We start from the raw sequence: 18,919 nt of genomic DNA, 5'->3' as shown, positions 1-18,919 counted from the left end.
GCACAGCTTTTACGGCCATTTCTGACAGTCGGTGTAGCAGCCGTTTCATATTCGTTTTAACCTTTGGGGGAACCTTTAAGCTTAGGTACCAAAATGGTACCCTTCATAAAACTGTCGTGAAAATGCTGTATATCATTTTCCCCCCGTTTTTTCACATCAGATTTTTGACTTCAGACCTAAACTGTTTATTATATTTCTGTATTGTTATTGTTTAAATGCCCGTTCTGTCATAAAAACTTTTTTTAAAAGATATTTTCCCTGTATTTGTAAAGTAGAGGGTCAGGCTAAAGCTGCACAACTGATCCAATTTTACTTATGATCATGATTTTGTCCACGTTGAAAAAGATTTTTACATTAAAAATATGGCTCTGCTGCATATGAAACAGGCACTTTCTCTGCACCAGTAGTCAGCCAACCACCAGGGGGCGAACACATGATTAAGGCTTCATTAAGATACCTTAAAAACAAGCTTTAGGTCACTCTGTAAACTAGACTGATGAGAGAGAGTCATGTGATCAACCTGCAGCGCTGCATTTTTTACTGGTTTTTATTCAGAAAAAGCAACACGTTGACATGCTCTGGGCTCAGCCTGGTCCATTAATCATCATTCAACCAGAGCAATAAATCATGTCTCCAAATGAGGTCAACCGCAAATTTGCCGTGACAAATTGGCGATCACGAACAGGATCCATCTTCTACTCTGCAGCGCCCCCTAGTGGCGTGAATATTTTTACTGCATTTTAGTTTTTAATTTCTATAGTTTTTATTATTTCCAGTCATCTCATGCCTGGGGAGGGACAAAGACTGACACTTTATTTGAGTTTTTCCACTCTCTCACTCAAGTCCCCCCTGTAGTGTCTTGCGTAACCCTAGGGGTACACGTACCTCCATTTAAGAAAACCCTGCTGTACAGTAAGCTACCCTCCAACGTCTAACAGCCCCCCCCCCCCGAAGACTTTCAAATCCTGCATTAAATCAACTTTTAATCCTTGGATTTTAATTCACCTGAGTTTTTATTTATTTATTTATTTATTGGTGTGTGTGTGTGTGTGTGTGTGTGTGTGTGTGTGGGGGGGGGGGTTCTTAGCCCTGTTTAGATTTCTTTAATTTCATTATTTTATTATTTGTTAACAAAGCAGCAGCAAATCATCATTTAGAATGTTGTGTTGATTGTCACCAGGACAACAGAAATGGATTCTGGAAAGTGTTGCTATGGTGACTGTGTAAACATTCTTTTAGTTAAAATCAGCTGCTTTGAAGTACGCCTTCAGTTTGAATTTGATCAAACAGCTGTTGCTACAGACAAGACAAGATTAATTTGGAAAAACATCACAGAACAAATGATATGATGGATAAGAAGAACGCACACAGAGATCGCTACCATCCTAGGGACCAGAGACCTAAGAACGATTCATCTGAGGCTATGCCTCCAAAACATCCAGCCAAGGCTCCCCCTCAGAAGCCTAAAGTCTGAAATAGCATGTTCCTTCATGATCCAACATGTTTACCTGGTCGTCATGGAGGACAAGTTAAAAGATCGAATGGGGTTGGTCCAGGAAAGACAAAACAAAACAAGGAGGAGCGGAGAGCTCAGAAACAAGCCAGAAATCGGGCTGCACACCTCCTAGCTCTGGAAGATGCCACCACTGAGTCTGTGGATGGTAAGAGGCCTGAAGAACAGGTGAGGATTCACAGAAAACCTGAAACCTCCACCTCACACCTTGAGGACCATGTGGAGCTTCACTGTGAACCTGGAACCTCCACCTCACACCTTGAGGACCATGTGGAGCTTCACTGTGAACCTGGAACCTCCACCTCACACCTTGAGGACCATGTGGAGCTTCACTGTGAACCTGGAATCTCCACCTCACACCTTGAGGACCATGTGAAGCTTCCTGGAGAACCTGAAACCTCCAACTCACACCTTAAGGACCATGTGGAGCTTCCTAAACAATCTGAAACCTCCGCCTCACACTTTGAGGACCATGTGGAGCTTTCTGGAGAACACGGAACCTCCACCTCACACCTTGAGGACCATGTGAAGCTTCCTGGAGAACCTGAAACCTCCAACTCACACCTTGAGGACCATGTGGAGCTTTCTGGAGAACCCGGAACCTCCACCTCACACCTTGAGGACCATGTGGATCTTCCCGGAGAAGCTGGAACCTCCACCTCACAATTACTAGACTGGTACCTGGCCCAACTCAGACTGGCTCTAGATGTTTCCAGAAAGGAGTTCCATGAGCAGAACATTGAAAACAACGTTCTGAGGGCCGATCTCAGGCAGGTGCAGGAGAAACTCAAAAGTCAAAGTGATGAACACGACCAGCTGTTGGAGGTGAACGCCAACATGTTAGAAGTGGTGAAGTCAAATGAGCAGGCCTACTGCAGTCTGGAGGAGCAGGTGAAAGAAAAGGTGACCATGCTGAAGAACGCCCTGGTCACAACACAGAACCAACTGAAAGCCAAAGATGTGGAATTAGAACAAGAGCGTTCCAGCCACGCTAAAAAGAAACCTCTATGGAAAAGAATCCACCAGTGGTTTACCAGGAAAACCAAACATTAGAACAATATAAACCTCATGTTTGACTCTTTATCTCTATCCCCCCCCATGATGATTTAAAACGTTCCTCTCTCCTCTCTTTATAGTCTTTTCTCCTTTGAATGCAGCAAGAAACTTTATTAAAAAAAATATAAAAGAACAAATGAATAAACAAAATGTTTCTAAAAATAATTGTTGTGTTGAACTGAGTTATTAAGTTGGGTCAGATCATGAAAATCATAGTATAATAACTTTTTTCCTCAAGAATTATGACTTTAAAGTGAGAAGTGTGACTTTAACGTCAAAAATCTGATATTTTTATGATTTTAAATTCAGAATTCTGATTTTTTTCCTTAGAATTCTAACATAAGGGAATTGTTTTTGAACTGCACACTTTTTTATTAATCTCTCAATGAACAATTTATGTCAAATTTGTGTTAAATTCTGTTAGCTCCATGAATTTTAATTCACTTTCATTCCATCATTGTGTTCTATTGTTGTTTTTTTTACATTATTCTGAACAAAATGTTGTAGTTGGACAAATGGGGCAGGGGCGCAAATCATGGTGGGGGGTGCAGGGGTCGTGTCCAACCCCCGCAAAAAAAAAACCCATTGTGAACACAAATTAAATAAATATTACATAGGGGCCACAAGAACAGCCTCAGACGACCCGGATGCTATATGCGGCCGTTGACCTGAAACAGGAGGTCATTCCTCTCCGGAAGACGCCACGGTGTCCCCCACAAGAGTTTGAGCAACAGTGGGAACCATGGTCTTCCTGGCCAGCACGGAGCAACTAGAAGCAGGCGGAGACCACCCTGCTGGGCCCTGTGAAGCGTTGCTGGTATGAGGGGGAGTGGCTCCTAAATAGATTCATTTCTATAGTTTTTATTATTTCCAGTCATCTCATGCCTGGGGAGGGACAAAGACTGACACTTTATTTGTTATTTTTCCACTCTCTCACTCAAGTCCCCCCTGTAGTGCCATTGTGTAACCCTAGGGGTACACGTACCCCCATTTGAGAAACCCTGCTGTAAAGTAAGCTACCCTCCAACGTCTAACAGCCCCCCCCCCCCACTGAAGACTTTCAAATCCTGCATTAAATCAACTTTTAATCCTTGGATTTTAATTCACCTGAGTTTTTATTTATTTATTTATTTATTGGTGTGTGTGTGTGTGTGTGTGTGTGGGGGGGGGGGTTCTTAGCCCTGTTTAGATTTCTTTAATTTCATTATTTTATTATTTGTTAACAAAGCAGCAGCAAATCATCATTTCGAATGTTGTGTTGATTGTCACCAGGACAACAGAAATGGATTCTGGAAAGTGTTGCTATGGTGACTGTGTAAACATTCTTTTAGTTAAAATCAGCTGCTTTCAAGTACGCCTTCAGTTTGAATTTGATCAAACAGCTGTTGCTACAGACAAGACAAGATTCATTTGGAAAAACATCACAGAACAACGGACATGATGGATAAGAAGAACGCACACAGAGATCGCTACCATCCTAGGGACCAGAGACCTAAGAACGATTCATCTGAGGCTATGCCTCCAAAACATCCAGCCAAGGCTCCCCCTCAGAAGCCTAAAATCTTCAATAGCATGTTCCTTCATGATCCAACATGTTTACCTGGTCGTCATGGAGGACAAGTTAAAAGATCGAATGGGGTTGGTCCAGGAAAGACAAAACAAAACAAGGAGGAGCGGAGAGCTCAGAAACAAGCCAGAAATCGGGCTGCACACCTCTTAGCTCTGGAAGATGCCACCACTGACTCTGTGGATGGTAAGAGGCCTGAAGAACAGGTGAGGATTCACAGAGAACCTGAAACCTCCACCTCACACCTTGAGGACCATGTGGAGCTTCACTGTGAACCTGGAACCTCCACCTCACACCTTGAGGACCATGTGGAGCTTCACTGTGAACCTGGAATCTCCACCTCACACCTTGAGGACCATGTGAAGCTTCCTGGAGAACCTGAAACCTCCAACTCACACCTTAAGGACCATGTGGAGCTTCCTAAAGAATCTGAAACCTCCGCCTCACACTTTGAGGACCATGTGGAGCTTTCTGGAGAACCCGGAACCTCCACCTCACACCTTGAGGACCATGTGAAGCTTCCTGGAGAACCTGAAACCTCCAACTCACACCTTGAGGACCATGTGGAGCTTTCTGGAGAACCCGGAACCTCCACCTCACACCTTGAGGACCATGTGGATCTTCCCGGAGAAGCTGGAACCTCCACCTCACAATTACTAGACTGGTACCTGGCCCAACTCAGACTGGCTCTAGATGTTTCCAGAAAGGAGTTCCATGAGCAGAACATTGAAAACAACGTTCTGAGGGCCGATCTCAGGCAGGTGCAGGAGAAACTCAAAAGTCAAAGTGATGAACACGACCAGCTGTTGGAGGTGAACGCCAACATGTTAGAAGTGGTGAAGTCAAAGGAGCAGGCCTACTGCAGTCTGGAGGAGCAGGTGAAAGAAAAGGTGACCATGCTGAAGAACGCCCTGGTCACAACACAGAACCAACTGAAAGCCAAAGATGTGGAATTAGAACAAGAGCGTTCCAGCCACGCTAAAAAGAAACCTCTATGGAAAAGAATCCACCAGTGGTTTACCAGGAAAACCAAACATTAGAACAATATAAACCTCATGTTTGACTCTTTATCTCTATCCCCCCCCAATGATGATTTAAAACGTTCCTCTCTCCTTTCTTTATAGTCTTTTCTCCTTTGAATGCAGCAAGAAACTTTATTAAAAAAAATATAAAAGAACAAATGAATAAACAAAATGTTTCTAAAAATAATTGTTGTGTTGAACTGAGTTATTAAGTTGGGTCAGATCATGAAAATCATAGTATAATAACTTTTTTCCTCAAGAATTATGACTTTAAAGTGAGAAGTGTGACTTTAACGTCAAAAATCTGATATTTTTATGATTTTAAATTCAGAATTCTGATTTTTTTCCTTAGAATTCTAACATAAGGGAATTGTTTTTGAACTGCACACTTTTTTATTAATCTCTCAATGAACAATTTATGTCAAATTTGTGTTAAATTCTGTTAGCTCCATGAATTTTAATTCACTTTCATTCCATCATTGTGTTCTATTGTTGTTTTTTTTACATTATTCTGAACAAAATGTTGTAGTTGGACAAATGGGGCAGGGGCGCAAATCATGGTGGGGGGTGCAGGGGTCGTGTCCAACCCCCGCAAAAAAAAAACCCATTGTGAACACAAATTAAATAAATATTACATAGGGGCCACAAGAACAGCCTCAGACGACCCGGATGCTATATGCGGCCGTTGACCTGAGACAGGAGGTCTTTCCTCTCCGGAAGACGCCACGGTGTCCCCCACAAGAGTTTGAGCAACAGTGGGAACCATGGTCTTCCTGGCCAGCACGGAGCAACTAGAAGCAGGCGGAGACCACCCTGCTGGGCCCTGTGAAGCGTTGCTGGTATGAGGGGGAGTGGCTCCTAAATAGATTCATTTCTATAGTTTTTATTATTTCCAGTCATCTCATGCCTGGGGAGGGACAAAGACTGACACTTTATTTGTTATTTTTCCACTCTCTCACTCAAGTCCCCCCTGTAGTGCCATTGTGTAACCCTAGGGGTACACGTACCCACATTTGAGAAACCCTGCTGTAAAGTAAGCTACCCTCCAACGTCTAACAGCCCCCCCCCCCGAAGACTTTCAAATCCTGCATTAAATCAACTTTTAATCCTTGGATTTTAATTCACCTGAGTTTTTATTTATTTATTTATTTATTGGTGTGTGTGTGTGTGTGTGTGTGTGTGGGAGGGGGGGGGGTTCTTAGCCCTGTTTAGATTTCTTTAATTTCATTATTTTATTATTTGTTAACAAAGCAGCAGCAAATCATCATTTAGAATGTTGTGTTGATTGTCACCAGGACAACAGAAATAGATTCTGGAAAGTGTTGCTATGGTGACTGTGTAAACATTCTTTTAGTTAAAATCAGCTGCTTTGAAGTACGCCTTCAGTTTGAATTTCATCAAACAGCTGTTGCTACAGACAAGACAAGATTCATTTGGAAAAACATCACAGAACAACTGATATGATGGATAAGAAGAACGTACACAGAGATCGCTACCATCCTAGGGACCAGAGACCTAAGAACGATTCATCTGAGGCTATGCCTCCAAAATATCCAGCCAAGGCTCCCCCTCAGAAGCCTAAAATCTTCAATAGCATGTTCCTTCATGATCCAACATGTTTACCTGGTCGTCATGGAGGACAAGTTAAAAGATCGAATGGGGTTGGTCCAGGAAAGACAAAACAAAACAAGGAGGAGCGGAGAGCTCAAAAACAAGCCAGAAATCGGGCTGCACACCTCCTAGCTCTGGAAGATGCCACCACTGAGTCTGTGGATGGTAAGAGGTCTGAAGAACAGGTGAGGATTCACAGAGAACCTGAAACCTCCACCTCACACCTTGAGGACCATGTGGAGCTTCACTGTGAACCTGGAACCTCCACCTCACACCTTGAGGACCATGTGAAGCTTCCTGGAGAACCTGAAACCTCCAACTCACACCTTGAGGACCATGTGGAGCTTCCTAAAGAATCTGAAACCTCCACCTCACAATTACTAGACTGGTACCTGGCCCAACTCAGACTGGCTCTAGATGTTTCCAGAAAGGAGTTCCATGAGCAGAACAGTGAAAACAACGTTCTGAGGGATGATCTCAGGCAGGTGCAGGAGAAACTCAAAAGTCAAAGTGATGAACACGACCAGCTGTTGGAGGTGAACGCCAACATGTTAGAAGTGGTGAAGTCAAAGGAGCAGGCCTACTGCAGTCTGGAGGAGCAGGTGAAAGAAAAGGTGACCATGCTGAAGAACGCCCTGGTCACAACACAGAACCAACTGAAAGCCAAAGATGTGGAATTAGAACAAGAGCGTTCCAGCCACGCTAAAAAGAAACCTCTATGGAAAAGAATCCACCAGTGGTTTACCAGGAAACCAAACATTAGAACAATATAAACCTCATGTTTGACTCTTTATCTCTATCCCCCCCATGATGATTTAAAACGTTCCTCTCTCCTCTCTTTATAGTCTTTTCTCCTTTGAATGCAGCAAGAAACTTTATTAAAAAAAATATAAAAGAACAAATGAATAAACAAAATGTTTCTAAAAATAATTGTTGTGTTGAACTGAGTTATTAAGTTGGGTCAGATCATGAAAATCATAGTATAATAACTTTTTTCCTCAAGAATTATGACTTTAAAGTGAGAAGTGTGACTTTAACGTCAAAAATCTGATATTTTTATGATTTTAAATTCAGAATTCTGATTTTTTTCCTCAGAATTCCAACATAAGGGAATTGTTATTGAACTGCACACTTTTTTATTAATCTCTCAATGAACAATTTATGTCAAATTTGTGTTAAATTCTGTTAGCTCCATGAATTTTTCATTCCATCATTGTGTTCTATTGTTGTTTTTTTTACATTATTCTGAACAAAATGTTGTAGTTGGACAAATGGGGCAGGGGCGCAAATCATGGTGGGGGGTGCAGGGGTCGTGTCCCCCCCCCAAAAAAAAAAAACCCATTGTGAACACAAATTAAATAAATATTACATAGGGGCCACAAGAACAGCCTCAGACGGGGCTTCCGGTGCTACGCGACAGCAGGATGGACGTGTAGCAGCGAGCTCCCACTAATCGGTCTGGATAAAGTACCTCCTATCAATAGAAATAGTTTTGAAAACATCTTAAATTAAGTATGAGAGGAGGGAAACAGCCAAGGAGTCAGAGGATTGACAGAAAAATGAATAGAACACAAGAAAACAAGGAGGTGTCCGAGTCTGCTGAACACGAGGAAGATGGCGACCAGGGAGAAACACCGACAGGGGAAGCTAACGCTGCGGCCAGCCTCCATCAAGACGCTCTGCTTAATAGCCTAATGTCACTCACAAAAGAGTTAAAAGACTTCAAACAAGATATGAAGATATGGGACCTGAGTGAATTCAGGAACGAAATTAAGAAAGCTGTGAAAGACGACTTTGCGGAGTTTAAAGGTGAAATTATGCAAAAGTTACAGAATCAGAATCATCTTTATTGGCCAAGTGTATGTTGTACACACGAGGAATTTGACTCGGTCAACTGTGTTCTCTCCAATAGTGAAACATTCAATAATAAACAATCAACTAGAAGAGATGATAATAAGTATAAACATAAGTATAAATATAAACAGTAGTTAGACTAGAATGTGCAAATAACAAGATGATAATAATAATAATAATAATAATAATAATAATAGTATAAAAAAAATAAACAAATACAAAATAAAAATTTAAAAAATAAGATAAAAAGAAGGAAAAATAATAGAAAAGAAAGATAATAATAAAATATAATAATAATAAAAGGAAAATAGTGCAGTAGAGCATTGATAAGTAGTGCAGGAGAACATTTAAATTAAAGGTATGTACATGAACATTCTCAGTGTCAGATTGATCCAGGGTTGTTATGTTTGGTTCCAGGGTTTTTCCACAGGTCCAAAACGCTAATATTACGGAGGCTCAAACCCGCATAGCTGACCTGGAGTCGGCCTGCCTGGAGATGAAAGACACACTGTTGACGGTGGTGAAGCAGAACGCGGAAATGCGAGATAAAATTGTCGACTTGGAGAGCCGTTCAAGAAGGAATAATATTAGGATCTACGGAGTGCCAGAAGAAAAAGAGGGGAACTCCGTGGTGGAGTTTGTAAAAGAACTGTTTAAGAGTCACATTACTCTACCTGACGGGGCGGAGCTCCAGATCCAGAGGGCACACAGAGCATTATTCCCAAGGCCAGCTGCTTCCTCATCGCCCAGGTCAATAATAGTAAACTTTTTACAGTTTCATGTTAAAGAGCTGGTCCTCAGGAAAGTTTGGCAACAGAAGATTGAGATGAATGGCAAACGCCTTTACTTTGACAACGATTACGCAACTGACATCATGGAGAGGCGCAAGGCGTACGGACCAGTCAAAGCGGCGCTGAGGGAGAAGAGGATCCGATTTCAGACGCCCTATACGAAGATGCGAGTGCACTGGGACTCCGGATTGAGGATTTACGGGACAGCGGAAGAAGCGGCTCAGGACCTGATTCGGCGCGGGTTCAAAGTGACGGTGACAACGAGGGTGAATGCAGTGGCTGCTGCAGAGGAGCGACTGGAGGCGGCGTTACCATGGAAACGGGCCACCGCTTCAGGGAGCACAGCCCAGCGAGCGAGAGAGAGGCTGACAGAGTTCAGACGAGGCACCGAGTGAGAAGTGAAGTTAATAAAGGAATAATGGGTGGCCCAGGTAAACCCAAACATTACTATTATATTATATTATTTACTGACTTTAATGAATATTTTTGTTTGAATAAGGGGTTTTGTTTAAAATAGTTAATCCTGGGCCACACAGGATAATTGACTCATGACTTTTTCTATTGAATTTATGAAACCGATTGGAGGTATATAGTTCAAACAAGCACCTAATGTTGGACATTTCTAGTAATTGTGGGTATCTACTCACTACTAGGGAGGGCCCTCACAGAAATGAGGCACGTAACCCTCCTCCCACCAACAGGGACCATAAGGGATGTCAAAACACATCCCTTCCTTTGGAAGTCACAGTGTTTTTGTTGTTCCATAGTTGGAGTTCTATTGTGTTTTTTATGTTCAGAGTTGTATTGCCACACAAATCCATAAACACTAATAATAGAGTATAAAACCAAGATACTGTCGTTGAATGTTAACGGCCTGAATAACCCTGTGAAACGACAGAAGGTAATGGCTAAACTAAGGAGGGATAAATCACAAATTATATATCTACAGGAAACCCACCTGTCTAGACAGGAAAGTGAGAAGCTCAAGAAATTTGGCTACACAAAATCATTTTACAGCTCGTTTCGTCATGGATGTAGAAGAGGTGTGAGCATACTTATTCCCAACTCTGTGAAATTTGAGTGTATTAAAGAAATTAGTGATAAAGAGGGGAGATATATCCTTGTAAGAGGAAAATTGGAGAATGAAATGGTGACAATGGTCAATGTATATGCCCCACCCAATAGTGGAAAATCATTCTTTAAAACCTTACTAGACATCATCATTTTGGAAATGGAAGGGATACTAATATGTGGCGGGGATTTTAATATTGTGATGAATAACAAATTAGACACAACAAACAAGAAAAAAAAACCTGATCAAGTCACCAAATTAATAAAGAAAACATTTAAAGAATTTGGTTTAGTGGATACTTGGAGGGAATTACATCCTTTTAAAAGAGATTACACACATTACTCTGCCCCCAATAACAGTTATGCTCGAATTGACTATTTTTTCATGAACAAAAAGGAATTATACAGAGTTAAAAAATGTGAAATTCAACAAGCAGACGTATCAGATCACTGTGCAGTTTACCTTGAAGTCAAAAGGAGAAAAATACATTATGGAGGTTAAATATTGGAATACTAAATAACAAATCAAGAGTGGAGGAACTAAGAAAAGACATCTTAACTTATCAAAAGGAAAACGACAATGGAGAGGTCATACCCACTGGCTTGTGGGACGCCCTAAAAGCAGTTATCAGAGGAAAACTTATTGCAAAGACAGCAGCCATCAAAAAAAGTAGAGAGGAAATTTATAAGAAGGAAAATGACAAACTGCTTGAAATTGAAAAACAACATAAAACTACACAAGATTTTGCACTGCTTCCAGAAATTAAAAAAATTAGAGATAATATAGATAGACTACTAGTTACAGAAATTGAAAAGAAGACACGATTTCTGAAACAATCTTACTATGAAGTGGGGCCGAGGGCAACCAAACTATTGGCAAAAAGACTAAAAAAACAACAAGCAGACAGGACAAATCATAAGATAAGAGATATAAACACAAATCAGATTATCAATGAACCCAAGGACATTGAAACTACATTTATGAACTAGTATAGAGACTTGTATAGCCAGCCCTCATCTGCTGATACAGACCAAATGAAAGCTTTTCTTGAGAAACTTGACTTACCAACAATTGGGAAAAATCAGAATGATCTCTTGACATCACCCATTACAAGAGAAGAAATTCAAAAGGCAGTAAATAAACTAAAATTAGGTAAATCTCCGGGCAGTGATGGCCTACCATCTGAGTGGTACCGAACATTTAGCGAACAACTTATCCCACTACTTGAATTATCATTTAATTATACACTTGAATATGGTGAAATTCCACCATCCTGGAAGGAAGCAATAAAAACAATGATCCCTAAGAAAAATTACAGCGAGACTTGTTCAGATTACAGACCTATATCACTACTCAACGTTGACTATAAATTGTACACTTCTATAATTTCAAAAAGATATGACCATTTTATTAGCGACATAATAGAGGAAGACCAGACAGGCTTTTTTAAAGGACGCCAAACCCATGACAACATTAGGAGAACTTTGCACATTATTGATCATATCCAGAATCAAAATATCAATGCAGCCTTAGTAAGCCTGGATGCGGAAAAGGCATTTGATTGTGTTAATTGGAATTTTCTTTACCTGACTCTTAAACAATTTGGACTCAATGACAAAGCTGTTAAATGTATTAAAGCACTTTACCAAAGACCGACTGCAAGGATAAGAATAAACGGTAGCCTGACTGAGTGCATAACTTTAGAACGGTCCACCAGGCAGGGTTGTTGCTCATCACCGACCTTGTTTGCAATTTTCATAGAGCCTTTAGCTCAAGCAATCAGACAGAATACAGGTCTTAAAGGGATAAAGATTGGGCGAGAAGTACACACTATTGGACTTTTTGCAGACGACGTGATCTGTTTTTTGGAGGAACCAGACACGTGTATTCCCATATTAATCAACCAGCTTGAAACGTTTGGCTTCTGCTCAGGATATAAGTTAAATCTAACTAAAACGCAAATTTTAGCATTCAATTATCACCCCTCTGACCACATACAATTAAAATACAATTTGGATTGGAATGCAACAAAAATGGAATATCTTGGTGTCACTCTAACACGAAGAATCGACGAAATGTACGAAGCAAACTATAACGAAGTGGATAAACAAATTAGAAATGATATAGATAGGTGGGCTGTTCTTCCGTTAGACATTGGTTCACGAATAGAGACCATAAAAATGAATATTCTGCCTCGCTTCCTCTACCTATTTCAGTCGCTACCTATGGAGATACCTGAGAAACAATTCAGACTATGGGACAAAACAATTTCAAGGTATATATGGAATGGTCACAGACCAAGAATAAAATTCAAAACGCTACAGATAGGGAAAGATAAGGGAGGAATGTCGCTGCCAAACCTCAAAGAATATTTTCATGCAGCACAAATTAGACCTGTAATTTGTTGGTGTGATGAAAATTATGTAGCAAAATGGAAAAATTTAGAGAAATTTGTACAAGGAAGAGAAATCGGGGGTCTTATTGGAGACCGGGAAGAAGCACTAAGTATGATTAAACATGTGGACACTATCACCCAATTTACTTTAAAAATGTGGTTTAAGTTAGTTAAAAAATATAGATTGGAGAAAGAGCTGAGATTAATCCAATGGATAGCCTATGATAGGCGTTTCATCCCCAGTTCTCATGACCAGACATTTAAGCAATGGATTTCAAGTGGAATAACAGCCATGTGTACGCTAATTAAAAATGGGAATTTTATGAGTTTTCAGGAGATTAAAGAAAAATATAATTTAAACAATCAGGATCACTACAGGTATCTACAAATAAGGGACTACTTTGACAAAGAAATAAAGCATAATATAAATTTGGATAATAATGGAATAATCAGAACCATAATTGGAATATACAATACAAAGAAATATAGAATAATATCTACATTGTATCAAAATCTATTGGAGACAAGAGGGAATACAACTTCATATGTTAAACGTAAATGGGAGGGAGAGCTGGGGGTGAATATCTCTGAAGATGAATGGCTAGACATTTGGAGAACACAACAGTCAAGCACATCATCACGTGCATGGAGGCTATTTTGTTGGAAGAATATAATTAGATTTTTTATCACACCTAAAATCCAACACAAATACCTGTCAGTACCACAACCATGTTGGAGAAAGTGCGGGGCAACAAATGTAGACCATTCTCATGTCTTTTGGCTTTGCCCTAAAATTGTAAAATTTTGGGAGGATGTTCATTTGTTTATTGTCAGAATTCTGAACTATGACATACCCAACTCATGTTTATTACTGTACTTTGGCAGAATGACAGGAAATGTGTTAAAAGAGGACAGATATTTGTTTAAAATTTTGTTAGCAGCTTGTAAAAAAGCAATTACGAGAAAATGGTACAAACCAGACACACCAACACAAGATGACTGGCTCAAAATGGTGAAAGAGATTCACATCATGGAGCTTTTGACCCATAAGTTAAGAACCCAAGAAGAAAAATGTCTGGAAAAATGGGAGAAATGGACTGTACACACATCGACAGGATAAAGACTATCAAACTGACACTAACATCAGATCAAACTGTAGAGACACGGCAATACAACATGTTCTTTTTCTGTTTTTGTTTGCTTTTGCTTTTTTTTTGTGTTTTTCACTTTTGTATGTAAAAAAGGAAATAAAAAATAAAGTATAAAAAAAAAAAAAAAAGAACAGCCTCAGACGACCCGGATGCTATATGCGGCCGTCGACCTGAGACAGGAGGTCTTTCCTCTCCGGAAGACGCCACGGTGTCCCCCACAAGAGTTTGAGCAACAGTGGGAACCATGGTCTTCCTGGCCAGCACGGAGCAACTAGAAGCAGGCGGAGACCACCCTGCTGGGCCCTGTGAAGCGTTGCTGGTATGAGGGGGAGTGGCTCCTAAATAGATTCATTTCTATAGTTTTTATTATTTCCAGTCATCTCATGCCTGGGGAGGGACAAAGACTGACACTTTATTTGTTATTTTTCCACTCTCTCACTCAAGTCCCCCCTGTAGTGCCATTGTGTAACCGTAGGGGTACACGTACCCCCATTTGAGAAACCCTGCTGTAAAGTAAGCTACCCTCCAATGTCTAACAGCCCCCCCCCCCCCCCCCCCACTGAAGACTTTCAAATCCTGCATTAAATCAACTTTTAATCCTTGGATTTTAATTCACCTGAGTTTTTATTTATTTATTTATTTATTGGTGTGTGTGGGTGTGTGTGTGTGTGTGTGTGTGTGTGTGTGTGTGTGTGTGTGTGTGTGTGTGTGTGTGTGTGTGTGTGTGTGTGTGTGTGTGGGAGGGGGGGGTTCTTAGCCCTGTTTAGATTTCTTTAATTTCATTATTTTATTATTTGTTAACAAAGCAGCAGCAAATCATCATTTAGAATGTTGTGTTGATTGTCACCAGGACAACAAAAATGGATTCTGGAAAGTGTTGCTATGGTGACTGTGTAAACATTCTTTTAGTTAAAATCAGCTGCTTTGAAGTACGCCTTCAGTTTGAATTTGATCAAACAGCTGTTGCTACAGACAAGACAAGATTCATTTGGAAAAACATCACAGAACAACTGACATGATGGATAAGAAGAACGCACACAGAGATCGCTACCATCCTAGGGACCAGAGACCTAAGAACGATTCATCTGAGGCTATGCCTCCAAAACATCCAGCCAAGGCTCCCCCTCAGAAGCCTAAAATCTTCAATAGCATGTTCCTTCATGATCCAACATGTTTACCTGGTCGTCATGGAGGACAAGTTAAAAGATCGAATGGGGTTGGTCCAGGAAAGACAAAACAAAACAAGGAGGAGCGGAGAGCTCAGAAACAAGCCAGAAATCGGGCTGCACACCTCCTAGCTCTGGAAGATGCCACCACCGAGTCTGTGGATGGTAAGAGGCCTGAGGAACAGGTGAGGATTCACAGAGAACCTGAAACCTCCACCTCACACCTTGAGGACCATGTGGAGCTTCACTGTGAACCTGGAACCTCCACCTCACACCTTGAGGACCATGTGAAGCTTCCTGGAGAACCTGAAACCTCCAACTCACACCTTGAGGACCATGTGGAGCTTCCTAAAGAATCTGAAACCTCCGCCTCACACTTTGAGGACCATCTGGAGCTTTTTGGAGAAACCGGAACCGCCAACTCATACCTTGAGAACAATGTGGAGCTTCCCGGAGAAGCTGGAACCTCCACCTCACACCTTGAGGACCATGTGGAGCTTCTCGGAGAAGCTGGAACCTCCACCTCACAATTACTAGACTGGTACCTGGCTCAACTCAAACTGGTTCTAGATGTCTCCAGAAAGGAGTTCCATGAGCAGAACATTGAAAACAACGTTCTGAGGGCCGATCTCAGGCAGGTGCAGGAGAAACTCAAAAGTCAAAGTGATGAACACGACCAACTGTTGGAGGTGAACGCCAACATGTTAGAAGTGGTGAAGTCAAAGGAGCAGGCCTACTGCAGTCTGGAGGAGCAGGTGAAAGAAAAGGTGACCATGCTGAAGAACGCCCTGGTCACAACACAGAACCAACTGAAAGCCAAAGATGTGGAATTAGAACAAGAGCGTTCCAGCCACGCTAAAAAGAAACCTCTATGGAAAAGAATCCACCAGTGGTTTACCAGGAAAACCAAACATTAGAACAATATAAACCTCATGTTTGACTCTTTATCTCTATCCCCCCCCCATGATGATTTAAAACGTTCCTCTCTCCTCTCTTTATAGTCTTTTCTCCTTTGAATGCAGGAAGAAACTCTTATTAAAAAAGATGAAAGAACAAATGAATAAATAAAATGTTTATAAAAATAATTGTTGTGTTGAACTGAGTTATTAAGTTGGGTCAGATCATGAAAATCACAAGATAATAACTTCTTTCTTCCTAAAGACCCTGAAACCACCTCACACTTTGAGGACCATGTGAACCTTCCCGGAGAACCTGGAAGCTCCACCCAGGAGCTCATACAGCTCAGTTCTTCACTGTTCCAGGTACCAGAAGACCAAAAGAATCCACAGACCCAATGGGAGCTTCTGATCCAAGAGCTGGAGGACCAGCAGAGCCAATGGAAGACCACATTTCTCAGTCACCAACATGAGACTAATTCTCTCCTGGACCAGCAGAAAAAGGACAATGATGTCTTCAAAGAGTCTCTGGTCCAGGTCCAACAAACATTAAAGGACCAGCAGAGCCGGTGGCAGAAAGACTGGGACGGCTTCATGGAAACACAGGAGGAAAACAGCAAGATGATAGACCTCCTTCACACTGCGCTGATGGACAATGAAGACCATCGTCCCAAAAAGAAAAATTTCTTTCAGTGACTCATCAAAAATGTGACGAAGCGATGGCAGAAGATAAAAAACAGCTTTTGATTGTCTACAAGCAGACACCACTAAAACATGGGTCACAGGGAGCAGCTCCGCAGCTATGGAAGAAACCATTGGAATATGGACCATCCTAAAATAAACTGACACTTTTAGCAACAAACCACGTTTAAAAATTTGTGAATTTTCTAATGTTACTTTTGACCAGATTGACTGCAATATTTGTGAAATTTGTTGTCTTTTTTTTGTAAAAATATAATGTCAACGTAAAATGCAAATGTAAAATTTAAATGTGAGATCTATCTATACTATAAAGACAGAAAGGTCTGTGTGTGTGTGTGTGTGTGTGTGTGTGTATGAAAACCCCAAAAAACAACAGAAAGGCAAAAAACTACACTAAAAAAACATACAAAATGAGAACCACTGCTGGAGAACAGTGGTTCTCACACTTTTATAGCTCATGTACCCCCTTTCTCTTATTTCTGAATCCTAGTACCCCCTTTGTTCAGCTACAACATTTTGCATAGAAAACTATTTAAAAACAACAATATAACATAATGATGAAATTAACGAGTAATAACACACATTTTAAAGAATCTAACTTCATAAATAAGTGGAAAGAAACAGTATTTAATGCAGTGGTTAACAACCTTTTTTGGATCGTGACCTTATTTTGATCGTTTTCAATCATGTTTGAGATCAGATATGTATTTACTTTTACTGCATTTTAGTTTTTAACTATATTCACAAAGTGAAAGTTTAGAAATACAGTTGTTTAAATTTGTGTTTTAATAATAATAATAATAATAATAATAATTACAAAAAACTGATTCAATATTTCAGAAATTTCAGACGACCCCACATAGGTTGAAAAATAGATTTAGTGGCTCCTGAATAGATTCATTTCTATAGTTTTTATTATTTCCAGTCATCTCATGCCTGGGGGGGGACAAAGACTGACACTTTGTTATTTTTCCACTCTCTCACTCAAGTCCCCCCTGTAGTGCCATTGTGTAACCCTAGGGGTACACGTACCCCCATTTGAGAAACCCTGCTGTAAAGTAAGCTACCCTCCAACGTCTAACAGCCCCCCCCACTGAAGACTTTCAAATCCTGCATTAAATCAACTTTTAATCCTTGGATTTTAATTCACCTGAGTTTTTATTTATTTATTTATTTATTGGTGTGTGTGTGTGTGTGTGTGTGTGTGGGGGGGGTTCTTAGCCCTGTTTAGAGTTCTTTAATTTCATTATTTTATTATTTGTTAACAAAGCAGCAGCAAATCATCATTTCGAATGTTGTGTTGATTGTCACCAGGACAACAGAAATGGATTCTGGAAAGTGTTGCTATGGTGACTGTGTAAACATTCTTTTAGTTAAAATCAGCTGCTTTCAAGTACGCCTTCAGTTTGAATTTGATCAAACAGCTGTTGCTACAGACAAGACAAGATTCATTTGGAAAAACATCACAGAACAACTGACATGATGGATAAGAAGAACGCACACAGAGATCGCTACCATCCTAGGGACCAGAGACCTAAGAACGATTCATCTGAGGCTATGCCTCCAAAACATCCAGCCAAGGCTCCCCCTCAGAAGCCTAAAATCTTCAATAGCATGTTCCTTCATGATCCAACATGTTTACCTGGTCGTCATGGAGGACAAGTTAAAAGATCGAATGGGGTTGGTCCAGGAAAGACAAAACAAAACAAGGAGGAGCGGAGAGCTCAGAAACAAGCCAGAAATCGGGCTGCACACCTCCTAGCTCTGGAAGATGCCACCACTGAGTCTGTGGATGGTAAGAGGCCTGAAGAACAGGTGAGGATTCACAGAGAACCTGAAACCTCCACCTCACACCTTGAGGACCATGTGGAGCTTCACTGTGAACCTGGAACCTCCACCTCACACCTTGAGGACCATGTGAAGCTTCCTGGAGAACCTGAAACCTCCAACTCACACCTTAAGGACCATGTGGAGCTTCCTAAAGAATCTGAAACCTCCACCTCACACCTTGAGGACCATGTGAAGCTTCCTGGAGAACCTGAAACCTCCAACTCACACCTTGAGGACCATGTGGAGCTTTCTGGAGAACCCGGAACCTCCACCTCACACCTTGAGGACCATGT

Source organism: Gouania willdenowi, unplaced genomic scaffold (assembly GCF_900634775.1).
Source record: "Gouania willdenowi unplaced genomic scaffold, fGouWil2.1 scaffold_211_arrow_ctg1, whole genome shotgun sequence".
Classification (NCBI taxonomy): domain Eukaryota; kingdom Metazoa; phylum Chordata; class Actinopteri; order Blenniiformes; family Gobiesocidae; genus Gouania; species Gouania willdenowi.
The sequence above is the reverse complement of the archived record's forward strand: the minus strand, read 5'-3'. Positions refer to the sequence as shown.